The sequence below is a fragment of the Vigna unguiculata genome, chromosome 5 (genome assembly GCF_004118075.2).
Source record: "Vigna unguiculata cultivar IT97K-499-35 chromosome 5, ASM411807v1, whole genome shotgun sequence".
In the NCBI taxonomy this organism is placed as follows: domain Eukaryota; kingdom Viridiplantae; phylum Streptophyta; class Magnoliopsida; order Fabales; family Fabaceae; genus Vigna; species Vigna unguiculata.
The window spans coordinates 43,375,573-43,392,620 of record NC_040283.1 but is presented as its reverse complement, the minus strand read 5'-3'; the positions used below and the strand labels follow the sequence as shown (position 1 = coordinate 43,392,620).

The following is a 17,048-nucleotide window of genomic DNA, read 5'->3' as shown; positions in this document are numbered from 1 at the left end:
CGTGCCTAATGGTGTAGACGGATCGACTTGGGCTAAAGGTCAAGATGGTTTGCTCCGAGTCAAAAGTCGATATGGTCTACAAATGCTAAAGGTTGAGACGAGCCGCGTAAAGTTGTAAGTCAAGACAAACTAACTTTGATTGAAGATCGAGATTGGTTAGTCTTAGTGGAAGGTTGAGACAAACTTGGTTAGGTCGAAAGTCGAGATTTGTTAATCTAATCTTAAGACCATGATAGATTGATCCAGGTTGAAAGTTGAAACATGTTTGTTCGAGAAAAAATCCGAAATAAGTTGATTTGGAATAAATATTTAAATAAATATTTTTTCATGTTAAAAGAAAAAGGTCAACGAATTGACCCCAGATCATAAAGCTTTTATAAATATTTTGGACGTATGTAATATTTCTATTAGGAATTTTTTGATTCTATAAAGTTTTTTTATACCGGTCCATGCGGGTCACAACTACTTTCTGAGACTAAATGGACACGTGTAGCTCCAACTACTTTCTAGTAGGCAAACCTTCCATGTAGCTTTTGCATTAATATACCTCCCTCCCACATCTACGTGAGGGAAAGCACACGCTTGAAGGAAAAAAAAAAAGAAGACAAACTCTTATCCAATTTGTATACCAAAATGTCTTTTTTATTATTGGAAATGAATCTTGATGTAATTTTTACACACCATATTTTCGATATCATTATTGATAAAATTACACTTATAGAATCACATTCTTATGAACGAATATAATAACATCAAAAATAATGCAAATAAGATTAATAAAAATAGTAATAATAAAAAAAATTGTCTTCTTTCATATATAAAAGATAGAACTGGTTAAATTGTGTCATAGAAAAGTGTGTACAATTGTATCTAAAATATATGAAAACAAACACTTCTGGAAAAGACCCTTATACCCATATTTAAATTTTTGACACCTGTCCAATTTTTTGGTTTTTTTGTCATTCTCCTCTTTTAATCATTTTAACTATTCCTGCTCTCCGTAAATTGAGATTCATCTTTTAGGCTTCTTGACTCAATTTGAAATTTTTTGTCTTTTCTTTCCTTTACATACTCTGCTCCACTGATAGGACAACAATGAAAGGATTGATAGACGTTCCCAAATCGGTTTCCCGCTCCTTTGGCATTTGCACAACCCACTCAAATTCCCAATCTCCTTTTTAACACAAAAAAACCAATTATCAATCTTCGTGCATAAAACCCCTCACCTTCCATCTCTTTTTCTCCCCAAAACCAATCTTTCTCATTCTCTTCTCCAATCACTCCTTCATCTTCTCCACTTTACAACCAACACCGGAGAAAATCTCCTCTTGATTCACTCAAACGCCGACGAGAGTCCAACGAGCCTCCACGGTCAGCGGAGGTGACGACTTCACCGCGCAACCACCATGTTCACTCATCTTCTACCATAATCGACTCCATCCCTAAAATTGCCCATATCAGACCTTTGTCGTACTGAGACTCCTTTAGTTTCACCTCCATTATCCTTTAGTTTCATTTTTTTTCTTTATTTTTTGTGCTTATTTTTGCATTATCTTCTTTCAGAAATCATTTCATCGGCCGCAACACGAGTTTGCTGCGTTTGCAAATTTCAACGAAAAGGAAAACGATGACAATGAGCAGTGGTGGTTCCTTTCGTGAGCGATGATGGTGGAGAGATCGTGGTTCTATGGCAGCAGTGGTTCGAAAGAGAAGAGAAGAAAACCCTTTCTGATTAAAATAAGGTTTGTGTTGGCTATTATGAAAACCCTTTATGAAAAACCCTTTCTATTTTGTATTTGTGTTTTCTTAGTTTTGGACGTTAGTGTTTGGTGCTTGGTGCTTGGTTTCTCCAGACCATGTATGTATTTTAGTGTGATGTTTTTAACATTTGTATGTGTTCTTATTGTTAAAGGTTTGTGTTGGTCAAAGGTTTGTGCTTTATATATATTTCATAAGGGATATGGTATTTAGGTGTTAAAATAGCATGTTAAGGTACATTTTACAATTTATTGTTTGATTTGATGAATGTTTTTTTTTTCTGTGTTAAAGTTCTTATCTTTTTAGTTGCTTCTTGGTTCTTTTTCTTTTTATTTTTCTTCCTGTTTGATGGCTTTCATGTACAACTTTTTAGGAGATAGTTTTTGAATGTTTCTATCATGTGTTTAGATTATTAAATTTTAAAGTTTTTAACTTTTTTTTGTTGTTTCTTGGTTATTCTTCTTCCTGTTTGATAGCTTTCATGCACTGGAAGTTTTAGGAAGACAATGGATAGAAAACTTTTGTATAAGAGTATGTAGCCTATATTTCAAGCTATGATTCCAAGTTATTGTTCTTTTAATAGGTATACATTTTAATTATCTTTATTGTACTATTAACAAATTTGAAAACTTTTGAATATATACTTTAGTTGTCATTTACAATTGTTATATAATAAAAATAGGCTAGAATTTTATTCATTTTATCTACTTAGGAGTCTCTTTAAGAACATGAAATAGGGAAGAGTTACTAATTAACAAATTTGATTTTGTCGTACCTACAAGATTATTTGGAGGGCAAGAAGTGTATGTCCTTGGTATGTATGTACTGCTTTCAAACTTCATTTTTCTCCAAGCTGATTAAAGTTATACTTATCATAATATGGGGTTTTTCTTTCATGAGAATCCTATATATGTATTTGTGGTATAATTTTTTTTCTCAAAATCATGAATTTTACTAATTCCTTTTGTTAACCTTTACTTACTGTTTTCATAGATTTTAACACCAAAACCTGAAGAAGAAGATTATCTTGATACTTCGTATCTGATGTTTACGTTTTATATCCTATGGGTAAGTTTGGTTTAGTTGAAAATATATGCATTTAATTTGTTACTGTAGTTAATTATAGTATTTTATGCCTTTACAAGTGTCTTCTTAAACTTATGCCTTTATTGCAGCATAAAGGTATAATAATGTATCATAGGAGTAATTATTTCATTCTTTGCGGTTATATACATTGCATCCTTTGCAATTTTGCAGAGAACCAAAGGAACTTCTCTTTTAGTAATAATACTATTTTGATTTTGAAAATCTTATTCAACATAAATTGAAATGTAATAAAAATTAAAAGTTACCAAACTATAAGTTTATATATATATATATATATATATATATATATATATATAACTATAAGTTGATTATTCATGTATGGACATTACTTTTGTACGAGACCAAAATTTTCAATATTCTTATATTTTAATTTAACAACAATATGTTCATATGCATTTCATTTCAATATAATATATAACTCAATATATATTTTAAACAAAAATAAAATAAAATGTGTGTACCCATCAAGAATTAATTATTATAAATGTAATGTCTACAATGATAACAATATTTGCATTTATTTTTGTTTAAAAATGTTAACATCAATCCTACATTATGTTTTCATTTTTGTTTAAGTTGATTATTCATGTGTGGACATTACTTTTGCACGAGACCAAAGTTTTCAATATTCCTATATTTTATTTTAACAATAATATATACATATGCATTTCATTTCAATATGATATATAACTCAATGTACATTTTAAACCAAAATAAAATAAAATGCGTGTACCCATCAAGAATTAGTTATTATAAATTTAATGTCTACATTGATAACAATACCTGCATCTATTTTTGTTTAAAAATATTAACATCAATCTTACATTATGTTTGCATTTCTGTTTAAGTTGATTATTCATGTGTGGACATTACTTTTGCACGAGACCGAAGTTCTCAATATTCCTATATTTTATTTTAACAACAATATATACATAAGAATTTCATTTCAATATAATATATAACTCAATGTACATTTTAAACAAAAATAAAATAAAATGTGTGTACCCATCAAGAATTTGTTATTATAAATTTAATGTCTACATTGATAACAATACCTGCATCTATTTTTGTTTTAAAATGTTAACATCAATCTTACATTGTGTTTGCATTTTTTTTAAGTTGATTATTCATGTGTGGGCATTACTTTTGCACGAGACCAAAGTTCTCAATATTCCTATATTTTATTTTAACAACAATATGTACATATGCATTTCATTTCAATATAATATATAACTCAATGTACATTTAAAAAAATAAAATAAAATGTGTATGCCCATCAAGAATTGTTTATTATAAATTTAATGTCTATATCGATAACAATACCTGCATTTTTTTTTGTTTAAAAATGTTAACATCAATCTTACATTATGTTTGTATTTTTGTTTAAGTTGATTATTCATGTGTAGACATTACTTTTGCACGAGACCAAAGTTCTCAATATTGCTATATTTTATTTTAACAACAATTTGTACATATGCATTTCATTTTAATATAATATATAACTCAATGCATTTCACAATATGTTTGCATTTTTCCATTTTTCTTTAAATTGATTATTCATATGTAGACAATACTTTTGTACGAGACAAAAGTTCACAATATACCAATATTTTATTTTAATAACGATATGTAATATGTACGAAACAAAAGTTCACAAGACACCTGATTACTATACCTTGCCGCCAAAATCACACCCTTCAGATTTATTCTCAAATGTAGTCATTTCAATATTTCAATATAAATTAAGTATAACTATAAACTATGTATTGTGTAACTATGGATTATATTAATATATAATGAACATAATCAATGATCTTGAATAATTAGATAATAAAGTAGATTGTCATAATTAGCCAAAATCTAAATGATATATTTATAAATCTGCATAAATTATATCAATAATAACAAAACTTTAATTTTTAACTAATATAATATATAATATTTACACAAAATACCTATAACAACAATAACACAAAAACAAAAAAATACCCGTGCGTACGCACGCGTCTCATGATAGTTGTATAATGAAATTAAACTCACTTACTCAATTGTTATTTTTTTTATGAAACTCCGGTAGACTTTTGCAAAAAATAAATTTAAAAAATATTAATAAAAACTGTTATACACACACATATATATATATATATATCGTAATTAATTATTTTTGTTTAAAATATTTTTTTCACGATCGAGTACATAGTAGAAGCACACGTGATACTAAATTAAAAAAAAAAAAATCTTTTAGATTATATAGTCTTTCTAGAAAATGAATTCAAAAATTGAATATTAAAATGGACCTGATAGATTATTTTAATGATGGAAGGATGAACTATTAAATAGAAACATGATCAGGTATATTTAATAGAAAATCGTTATTATTATATAAATTAATATTATTAAAATATTTTTAAAAAGGACAGAAATTCCACCCAAATCAACTGAACTGACTTGTGTTACTTTCAATATTTATTTGCAGGGATGTTAAGACGATTGTTAGGAGAGTGCGTGTGCGAGAGCGATTCAACTCAACAAACAAACATCTGTTTGAATTGATTGGAAGGACATCCAAACACTCCCTTAATTTTTTGTTCAAAATTAAATTTCAAGAAAACTATAAAGAAGTATCTAGAAAGATCCCAACTCCACCATATTCTGGCTTCTTCATTTCACTACAAATCCCCAATTTCTCAAACCCTAATCAGCAGCGAAGACGAGAAGTGTAACCGCATCTGAGCTTTGTGGTTGCGGCAATGGCGGAGCACTTGGCATCGATATTCGGAACGGAGAAGGACAGGGTGAATTGCCCGTTCTACTTCAAGATCGGCGCGTGTAGGCACGGCGATCGGTGCTCTCGCCTCCACACGAAGCCAAGCATAAGCCCCACCATTCTGCTCTCCAACATGTACCAGCGCCCCGACATGATAACCCCGGCGTCGACGCCCACGGCCACCCCATCGACCCTCGCAAGATCCAAGATCACTTCGAGGAGTTCTATGAGGATCTCTTCGAGGAGCTCTCCAAGTACGGCGAAATCGAAAGCCTCAATGTCTGCGACAACCTCGCCGACCATATGGTATGTTCCCTCACCCTAACCCTAATCCTAATCCCAACCCCTCGTTTTCTCCATTTTCATTACAATTGAACGCTGTCGTTTTCAGGTGGGGAATGTATACGTTCAGTTCAGAGAAGAGGAGCATGCTGCCAATGCTGTTAGGAACCTCACTGGAAGGTTTTATGCCGGTTAGTTATATCCTTTTCTTTTGGTTCTCTGAAATTTCTCATTCATTATGTTTTTCTGAGGTTCGTCAATGCACGCCATTGTGTCTTCGTTGTCTGAATATTGAGTTGTTTTTGGTTGTTTGTATGGGTGCAGGTAGGCCCATTATCGTTGATTTTTCGCCGGTGACGGATTTTCGAGAAGCTACTTGCAGGCAGTACGAGGAGAATACTTGCAACCGCGGTGGCTATTGCAACTTCATGCATTTGAAGAGAATTAGCAGGTAGAACTTTGATATTGGTGTTTCTTTAGGTTCTTTTTTTTTTTTTCTTCAAGATGGTGGTTGTTTGTTGGTTACATGTGTTTAGAGGAGCCTTCACAAATTCGGATGACACTTTATTCTGAAACTAAATTAGTAGAAAAATTAAGTATAAAAATCCAATTCAAAAACTAAAAGTCGCTTCATACAAACATGCTATAAAATCTAAAACTCTATTTTTGTGATGTATGTTGTGTACAGGGATTTGAGACACCAATTATTTGGAAAGAACCATAGAAGGCACAGCAGAAGCAGGAGTCCTTACAGGCATCGGAGCCATGAGGAGCGGTCCCATCGTAGTCATAGCAGAAAGCACGATGATAGGGACCATCATCATGAGAGTCGCAGCAGGAGACACAAGAGCACGAGTCCTGCACATAGGAGAGGAAGAAGTCGAAGTCCTGGTCGGAGGAGGCACCGTAGTCCAGTTAGAGATGGCAGTGAGGAGAGACGTGCCAGAATTGAGCAGTGGAACAGGGAGAAAGAAGAGCAGGATCCTGGAAACAAGACTAAAGCTGAGGACATCCACAATGGTAACAGTGGGCACTCTGTAAAGGCAAGCAAATTTCATGGGCATCAGCTTCAAGGGCAGGAACAGCAATCTCCAAATGAGGCTTATTGATCTGCTTATGTTGTTATGGTTTGTGTTCTTTCCCTTTTGTTTGCGTATTCATTTAGATCTAGGCAGGATATTTCTTTCTGAAATAGACCACCCACAGGATAAATACTGCTCACCACCCATTTTCCCCTGTGCAGGTGGTGCAGGTGCACTTCTCTAATATATGGAATGTGTTCCCTTCTTCCTCTTTCCCTTTCTTTTACTTTTTGGATTTTCCATTTTTTAGACTTGATATATAATTGCATAGGGATGTTTTGAAACTTACATAGGTTTAGGTTATTCGTAACATTTCAGTTTTCTGAACTATGTTTTCAACAATCCTTCTGCTTTGTTTGATCACCCTATATAGTGGTAGGATGTATTAGATATACTGATTGGCTGAGCCTTCTCTTACTCCTATTGTATGTACGAAGATTAGCAAAAAGCTTGTGAATATGTTGTTTTTCCTGCTTTGTGTTATTCGCACAAGTGTCTAATAATCATCCAGCCTAGCCAAGAATTTCTTTTTAGGATGTGTGAGAAGAAATTGTTATACCGTCCTTCGTTCCTTTTGATTTTATCAAAGGTGTTGTCATTTTTTCACACTTTCCTGTTTCACAGATTTAAAGATAGCCTTGTGGCATTCTTAGCTATAATATAGTCCTATAATCCTCTTTGATGATTTGAGTTTTGTAACTCTTTCCATGGTTATCATCTGTCACTAGAAAGAGGAGTCCGTTTTCTCAACGGGCTAATTATAAATATTCAACCGGTCTGGCTCCTGCATGCATGTTACACTGGTTCATTTGCATTTTTTGATCCACAGTATACATCATTTTACTGTCAGGTACACTAATCAACACACATGAAGACTAATGAACGACCGGTTTCCACTCTTTCCTAGGGGTTTTTATTTCAATTAGTTCTTTTTTTTTGTTTTGGTTGTCCATGGAAAATTGAAAATTGAAACAGTATGATGTTACGCTGTTATGAGTTTTTGCAGGTTCAGGTATCCCTGCATATAAAGAAACGAAGTTAATTCCAGTTTACCATGGAATGTGTACAGGTTGATACTTCTTGGTATGGTCTTTGGAGGATGTTTTAATGGGTCTCTGAGCTGGCAACTAATCGTGTAGGAGTAAGATGAATGAGAAAACTTCTGTCATTTGCAGGCTGAGGAAGATGCTTTTCTTTCTTTTATGGAATATTAGTATCATATTTGTATCCTTTAGATGTCCTATGGTTACCAACTTTCGAACTTGATTTTCCGTTTGTAAAATTTTTTCTTTTATGAGATAAAGCCTATCTTGATTTTATTTCGTTTTCTCTTTATTTTTAATTTTTATTTTTGTTTCGGGGAGCAAAAATGCATAGTATTTATAGAAGAAATAAATTTTAAGACTATGAAATGATAAATTATTATTTAGTAATCATTTGAAATAATTTTATTATTGTATATAATTCGATTCTTTTCATTTAGGTCTAAAAAATGTTTTTTTTTGTAGAATTTCGCGTAATTACAATGACAGTTTTGGAGAAATTGATGACCAATCTTAACATAGTTTTGTGGAAAATATCAACAAGCCAAAATTTTATGAATAAAATTTTTATGCGTTGATTATTCTTGGAAAATATAAGCAGGCTACAATATTGGAAGGCAAGCTTTTGGATTCAGTTATGTATTGTGAGAATTTTAAAAAACAAAACTTTATGTAATAATAAGTTGTAAAAACAAAATACAAAATTACAAAATTATGAATATAAACCTTAAATGTGTCACCAAATTATTTTTAAATATAATTAAAATTGTAAAAACATAAAGTACATAATTACAAAATTATGAATATAAAACTAATTATTTTTAAATATAATTAAAATTGTAAAAACATAAAATACATAATTACAAAAATATGAATATAAAACTAATTATTTTTAAATATAATTAAAATTGTAAAAACATAAAATACATAATTACAAAAATATGAATATAAAACTAATTTCTTTTAAATATAATTAAAATTGTAAAAACATAAAATACATAATTACAAAATTATGAATATAAAACTAATTATTTTTAAATATAATTAAAATTGTAAAAACATAAAATACATAATTACAAAATTATGAATATAAAATTATAAAATCATAAAATTATACGATTACAAAAGTATAAAAGTATACAATTAGAAATTATAAAATCATGTAAAATTATAAAATTATTGTAACATCTTATTTAATATTTTAATAGTAAAACATGATATAATTGCTATTCATAAAGTGTAAATTATTTAATATTTTAATAGTAAGACATAATATAATTGCTATTCATAAAGTGTAAAAAGAGTACATGATTATTTTATTATAATTATCCCAAAAGACAATATTGAAACAAAAGAAATTTATACCGAAATAACTATGAAGGGATATAAAAATTAAGAGGTTAAAAAATAGAGTGAAATTAAGAAATACAAATATAAAATATTAGACAATTTCATATTTATTTCGGTTTACGTTGGATCCATGACTAATTTTTCATCTATTCACACCAATTTATGATGATTATTGTAAAAGAAGATAGAATCAAACGAACTAAACACAAAAGTAGGTGAACTAATTTATTAAAGAAACAAACATATAATCGTTAATCTAATTTTATCAAATACAACGTACTTTAAACATTACAAAATAATAATAAAATCTACAATTTCATACTTTTTAAACTTAATTATCAAAATACATACATTGATATTGAATTCACTATAGACATGAACTAGTGGTGGTCTGTACTCTATTTAAATGTGAATGATTATTAGAATGTCATCATACTTCCTTACTTGAATCTATACATCAATACATACACTAAATAAAACATAACAATAGAATTTTCATCATGGAATTCCTTGAATTATATCAACACATATATTCTCTACAACTTTCGCATAGTCAACTATATCTAACATTAAAACAATAATATCAACCATTAGAGCCCCAAAATCAGTAAATACACAAAAAATAGTGCAACAGAATTGACCACTGAATTAGTAACTAAAGCACGCCAGCGCCAGTGTGACAGGACTCAATGCCCATGGAGGACTCAACGGCCTAGACTGACGCTCAACGCTAAAGACTCTTAAAGCTCTCTTCAATGAGTGTGTCTAATGGTGCAATCTAATGTTCAACGTCAAAGACCACCGGAACTCTTGGAAGCATTGGCATCCAATGGTGCAAAAGCTCCACCCCACTCCAGTCGCAAATTGGCTTTCTGACTTGAAAACCGATGCTGGCACCCAGTGCTCCTTAGTGTCGGCCAACGCCATGATAACAGATATAAAATTATGAAATTTTATGATATTATAATTCTATAATATTATTACATGACTCGTAGCATATTTGTCCAAGAGAAAGAATACTATTACGGGAACAGAACAAATAAAAAAAGTCAAAACCAATACTCCCTTATAAGGGTCTCCATCACTCTTGGTAATTATGGTTCTTCTCCATTTAAAAAATTAAATAAATGTTACAATTCTCTATTAAAATATCATCCCGTCTCATAGATATTATCTCAACCTAATTTTTTAACATGAAAGTTTTTCAAAAGGATTTAAACAAATATGAAGATAAAGGGAATAAGAAAAAAAAAAATGTGAAGAATAAAAACGTTATCGGAATACATGATGAATCGAAGAAAACTATGGTTCATGATGTAAAAGAAATAGGAGAGCTGGTAAAATTGAGAGTTTTATGATTATTTGTAGCTCTGAATTTCGGACTATTTGTAATTACGGTTACTTTATGTACAAGACCTTTTGCGTTCGGACAATGATATTTTTTACTAAATTTTTACAATCTTCTTTTAAAATTCAATGTCATTTGTACCATGTATTCATCGTATTCATCCAAGATTGTACCAAGATTGTTATCAAGATTGTTATCATCGTATTTCTAAGGCTTAAATACACATTTGGTCCCTATTTTTGTCAAAATTATTCAATCTGGTCCCTATTTTGGTTGTTTGTTCAATTTAGTCCTCGTTTTGGTAAAATCACATTCAATTGAGTCCTTTTGGCAGACAGAGTTAAAATTTTTAACGGCACAGTGACACGATGTAACTGTTTGGCCTACGTGTCAGTTTTTGGTCAGTGACGTTGGCACAGTAAACTTATATGGCCGTTGGAAGTTTAAAATTTAGGGAAATTGATTTGGGGAAGAAATTAGGGTTTGAGAGGTGTGAAGCAAAATTGTGGCCAATCCAGCTGTTTCACTCCATCCGATGTGTGATTCGAAATTGGCGTTTGAGAGGTATGTCTCGTCACCACTCGTCTTCCTCCTCTTGCTGTAACAATTGGGGGCAACAAAGTTACGGTGGATCTCATATTCGTGGTTCCAAGGGTATGGGTTTAATCCCCATTTGCAAATGTGGAGAAGTTGCAGTGCTTCGAGTGGCAAGAACTTTGAAGAATAATGGCAGACAATTTTGGGGTTGTTCTAAGTTCAAGCGTGCTGCTTGCAGTGATAATGTGTGGTGTAACTACTTCAAGTGGTGTGATGAAGAATTTTGTGATGAAAGAGATGGCATTATAGCCCAGCAAAGGATAAAGATTTTTGAACTGGAGATTTCTGTGAGGGCTATGAAGAAAACGAATCAATTTTTGTTACAATTAGTTTTTGTTGTTGTTATAATCTTTGTAGTCATGCTGCCAATAATGTTTAAGATTCAATGTTTGTAGTTGAGGATGATGATTTGTTGGTGTTGATGATGTTTTGTTGGTGTTGAAGTTATGAATGTAAAAAAGCAGTGCTGTAACTTATGAATGTTGTGTTTGTTTGTAATGAAGCAGGGTCTAGTAATGTGCAATTTAACTCCCTATTTTAAGTTCATACTTTAGTTTAAAATGTGCAATTTGGTCCCTATTTTAAGTTTAAAATGTTCAATTTGGTCCTTATTTTAAGTTTAAAATGTTCAATTTGGTCTCTATTTTAAGTTTAAAATGTTTAATTTGGTCCCTGTTTTAAGTTTAAACTGTTGAATAGAGTCCCTGTTTTATAACACAACCTGCCAAATAGAAGTGGAAAATAAACCAACATATAATTGAGTCCATATTGAACATACACAACCTGCCAATTACACAAGTCCAAATTCCAATCACAACTCCAATCTTGGAGACCAATATTCATTCAAGTGCAATCAAAATGTGCTGAAGTCATGGAATTCAAATGTTCAACAAAAGTGTGCTGGACAAAAAAAGTTAACAAACATAGTACCAATTACTACAAAATTACTACCAAAACAGGCCTAAATACATCAAAAGTTGTCTCCTAAGTAGGCCTAATTAAAGCACAGAAAATGTTGTTCAAGTTGGTGGTCTTCGAATCTGCAATTTCTGCCTGCAGCTTGGTTGCCCTGTCTGTTGTGAGACTTCATGTTCCTGCTGTGAAGGTTGTGTTGGTTGTGTGATCTGCTGACTTGATGGTGGTGGTTGTTGTGTAGGCTGTGTTGCTTGTGTGGACTGCTGACTTGATGGTGGTGGTGGTTGCTCAGTAGGCTGCGGTTGCTGAGGGAGTTGTGGACAATTACTTCTGTTATGTCCCACTTCACGATATACCCTACATCTCTTTTGATGGCCACCTTTCCTTAACTCAGTATCATTTTTCTTTAATTCCCACTGTTTCAATCTCCTCTTTTTCTTTGGCCTCCCAGGTAATCTCCTTTTGAGGGGGGTTGGACATCATCGTAGGAAGTCCTCTCCCACAGCAGCTGCCCATTCACTGGATAGATTATGGAGTAGTATGTTTCTTCATAAGTGCAAGTTCTGAACCAGTGTGGTATGAACTCCTCTGCATTTAAATTTAAAAACCTCATTGCAACAAGTGCATGGCAACAAGGAATACCACTGAGCATCCATTTCCTGCACGTGCATTGGTGTGTGTCAATGTTGACTTTGTACTTCTCTCCAATAAGTGAAATGTGCTTGATTTCAAAAATCTTTTCTCCTGACCAACTATAAAAGCATAACAGGTTAGCAAATTCAATAAATGATAAATATTAATTGTGTCAAAATGCTTATTTAAATAACTTGGAATCCAGTTCTTTGTTAAGGCTGATTCTTCTCGCAGCCTAGTTGTAATCCTTGGGCAGATTGAACCTTTAAAAGCTTTCACCTTCTTTCGGTTTTTGGCCCACCTCTTCATCAAATAAATTTTGATGTCCTCTAGCATTGATACAATTGGTTTAGTCCTTGCATCAATTATGACACTGTTGAAGTCCACACATCGAACCCTAATTCTACGCTTATCATTCTTAACAAATCTTATATTTCTTCCACTATGAATTGCATACGTCCTAACAGCATCTCTGAAGTGTTCCTTGTCAAGGAAATATGTTCCCACTTCCCACTTGTGGTCTGCCATGGATTTTGGCATCACAAACATCCCAAAAACATCTCCACTGTTATCCTCTGATTCACAATCAGATTCTGCACCACTCAATAATTCATCTGACACCCACTGATCATCAGAAAGACCTCTATCTATGTCTTTTCGCACCTTTCCCCTGTGTTGACTGTCACTTTCATTCTCTTCTTCACTTATGCCCACTTCAACTACAATAGAACCCACATCATTATCAGAAGTATTGCTGTCCCCCATTATATTCACAGGAATATCAACAAATTCCTCATCTTCAGTATCAGATTCATCCAAACTGTGAACCTCTGCCTCAATATCCACCTCATCCAAACCTGCTGCACCACCCAAATTAGGTTCAGCCTGACCTCCCAAATCAACTTCAACCTCACCTCCATTTCCACCTTCATCCTCACCTGCTGCACCTCCCACTTCAGCTTCAGCCTCACCTTCATTTCCACCTTCATCCAAACCTGCTGCACCACCCAAATTAGCTTCAGCCTCACCTCCCAAATCAGCTTCATCCTCAACTCGATTTTCACCTTGAGCCTCACCTCCCAAATCAGCTTCATCCTCAACTCGATTTTCACCTTCATCCTCACCTACTGCACCTCCCAAATCAGCTTCAGCATCACCTCCCAAATCAGCTTTACCCTCACCTCCATTTCCACCTTCATCCTCACCTACTGCAACTCCCAAATCAGCTTCAGCTTCAGCCTCATTTTCACCTTCATCACCCAAGACAACCTCACTCAAACCTCCACCATGTCCCAACTCAGCATTAACTTGAACAATCGCATATTCCAAATTATCATCTATATCATCATCTACAACTACTGCTTCTGACACAATATGAACCACAAACAAGTGAACTTCTCCAGTACGCTTAGCAACATTTACCATATTAATTGACCCATTATAATCATACAATAACTGCAACCGTCTATCTACAGCATACCATAATTCTTTAACTTCTAAATAGCCCATTAACTTAAGTGTGTCTAACACCTCAAAATATGTTAAGACTTTGGCAAGTGTACCAAGTCGTGCAAGTAGTAACCGGTAAGACCGGGATATCGTTTCCCAAGAGACTCACCGCCAGGCGCAAGCCACCAAACAGGGAGCAAGTCTTCCCGCTACTGCCCGGCGGTGACCAAGTGCCGCCAGGCGGTGACTAACAGTAGCGCTTGTCTGGCGCTTGGCTGGCGCGTAGCTGGCGGTCTGTTCCGCCTGGCGCTGGCTTCGCGTCGCCAGGCGCTTCCTGTTGACATTTTTCTTCTCTCTTTGCTATTCTGGGTCACTCATTAGTCTGGATTTTTGGAACAAAGCTTCCCATCTACAAAAAGGACACAAAAATGGGGATTAGTGGTATATTTAGATCAATGTAACCCACAATGTATTTATTTACAAAAATAAGGTAAAATTGAGGATTAAGTAGGTTAAACGCTTTGGAAGAGATGATTTTGCTAATGAAATATAGCTTGGATAATGGTAAAAATTAACATTATCAACTCCCCCAAACTTAAAACCTTGCTTGTCCTCAAGCAAAAAGGTAACTTGGCCTAGATGAACAACACAATTGCAATGATCTAGCAAATCAAGAAAACATATGTCAATTGTGCCTGCTCTTATTTGAAAGATTGTGTAGCACATGTGTTTCATTACCAAGGCAAACTAAAGCTATGGTGTTCACAAAACAAAAATATCACAAGTGCATGCAAGAGTTTATAGGGGATCAACAATCATGGCAAAATGTTTCCTTGATCAATGGGAACCACTTCTCACAAGAACAAGTGTTTCACTCAAGCCCACTAGTGTATGGATATAAACAACATTCTCTCTACCATCACAATGTCACACAACTTAACTTTGCTTTTTGTTCAAAATGTCTAAGACTTTCACAAGCATGCTATCATCACAAGGTCTTTTATGGCTTGTATCGTGGCTAGGCTAAGAAGGAAATTTGGTTTTTCAGGATAACAAAAGTACCTTGAGCTAAGAGAGCAACTAATCAAATCATGAAAGTATTTTTCTTCCTTCTCTATTTAACCAATGAAACCAATTCCCAACTTGCTTGCACCAATTTTCTTTTCTTTTCTTTTCTTTTCTTTTTTTTTTTTTTTTTGAATTGAACCAAAAACTTTACAAATTTTCCCATGCTCCCTTGTATTAGCAATAATTCCCCCAAACTTGAACCATACTCATGACTAACAATCATTTGCTCTCTCAAGCTCAAAGTAAGGTAGTCAATATCTTCACTATGCTCAAGGTTCAAGGAATGACATATATTATCTTTAAGGCTCAAATAAGACTCAAAGGATTTGCACACAAGTAACTTAAAAAGGATTGGCTCAATTATGTAAAGAAAAAGAAAGATGGCCTTGATCACCTGTAGCATGCAAGTAAATGAATAGCAATTGAACTCAAGCAAATTCAATTATGAGTTCACAGTGATAGCATTCACACAAATCAACTCTGGGGCACAACCTCTCACCGGGTATTTGGGTTCCACAATTGTCAACATATGCCAAAATCATTGATCACAATTAAACTCAAGCATCACTATATCAAAATGAGAACAACCACAAGCTCATGCTCACAAGCTAATTCAACATCATTTCATAACAAGCACAAAAGATGATCATGAAAAGTAGTAATTCAATGCAAAAGATTAGTTCACCACAACCAAGTTACAAAGTTCTACACTATGCTAAAAAGATCAATACTATCAAAAGAAAGTTAAGACTGAAAACTAAAAGCATAAAATAAATCAGGACTATCAACAAAACAAGTCCTGCAAAAAGTGAATCATTCTCTCCAAGTGCTCAGGCGTCATCCTCGCCCTCTTCGTCTAGATCCTCCTCCTCATCCTCTGCAGCAGCTAAGGCTCCACCTCCCCTAGTAGTAGTGGCCTGGGCCCCAGGCCAAACAACAGTGGCAGCAAACTCCTCAACTGATGGGGTGTGCAGCTCGGGTATAATTAGGGAGATGCCCCTAAGCATGTCAGCATTGGCCATCCCCATCCGGTATAAGGCTTGCATCTGGGGTTCCAGGAGTTGAAGGTGGTCGAGCTTGGCCTCTAAAGCCTGCAACCGCATGTCAATGGTGGGTGTTGCCTCGGGCTCGGGCTCGGGCTCTGGCTCAAGATCGGCCTGTGGCTGATGGCGCCTCTTGGGTCTGGGAGCAACTGAGCAGAACCTCTGAAAATATGAAAAATCCAAGTCCTGCGTTGCTTTCTCCAACGGGGGTACAGAAATATCCACCCCTGCCAGGCTACAAAGATGGGTGATGAGAGAGGGATGGCCAAAAGCGGCCTTGCCAGCAGCGTTGGCACACCGGTGGATCTCATTTGCAATAAACTGTCCTACATCCATCACCCGACCTGTCAGGATAGTGTATAAAATGGTGGCGCGTCCCTCCGTAAGATCAGACACATGGGAGCACGGGGAGATGTTGGCGTGTACAAATGCTGACCAGAAGCGAGCCAAAGGGTGAAGGGAACCTCTCTGAATCGTACCCCTGTGAAATCCTTCACCCGCCAAGCAGAGTGCTTGGATCAGCTCTCCAGGCGCCACGCCCTCATCATCTAACACTGAAAACTGGCACTCCACATCATCAGCCAGCTGGGTGCCCAAAAACTCATT

General features: G+C 34.3%; 1 pseudogene; it reads left to right on the top strand.

Moving 5' to 3' along the window:
* Positions 1 to 5,333: 5,333 nt before the first annotated feature.
* On the top strand, positions 5,334 to 8,315 carry LOC114185174 (annotated as a pseudogene).
* The last annotated feature ends 8,733 nt before the right edge of the window (positions 8,316 to 17,048 follow it).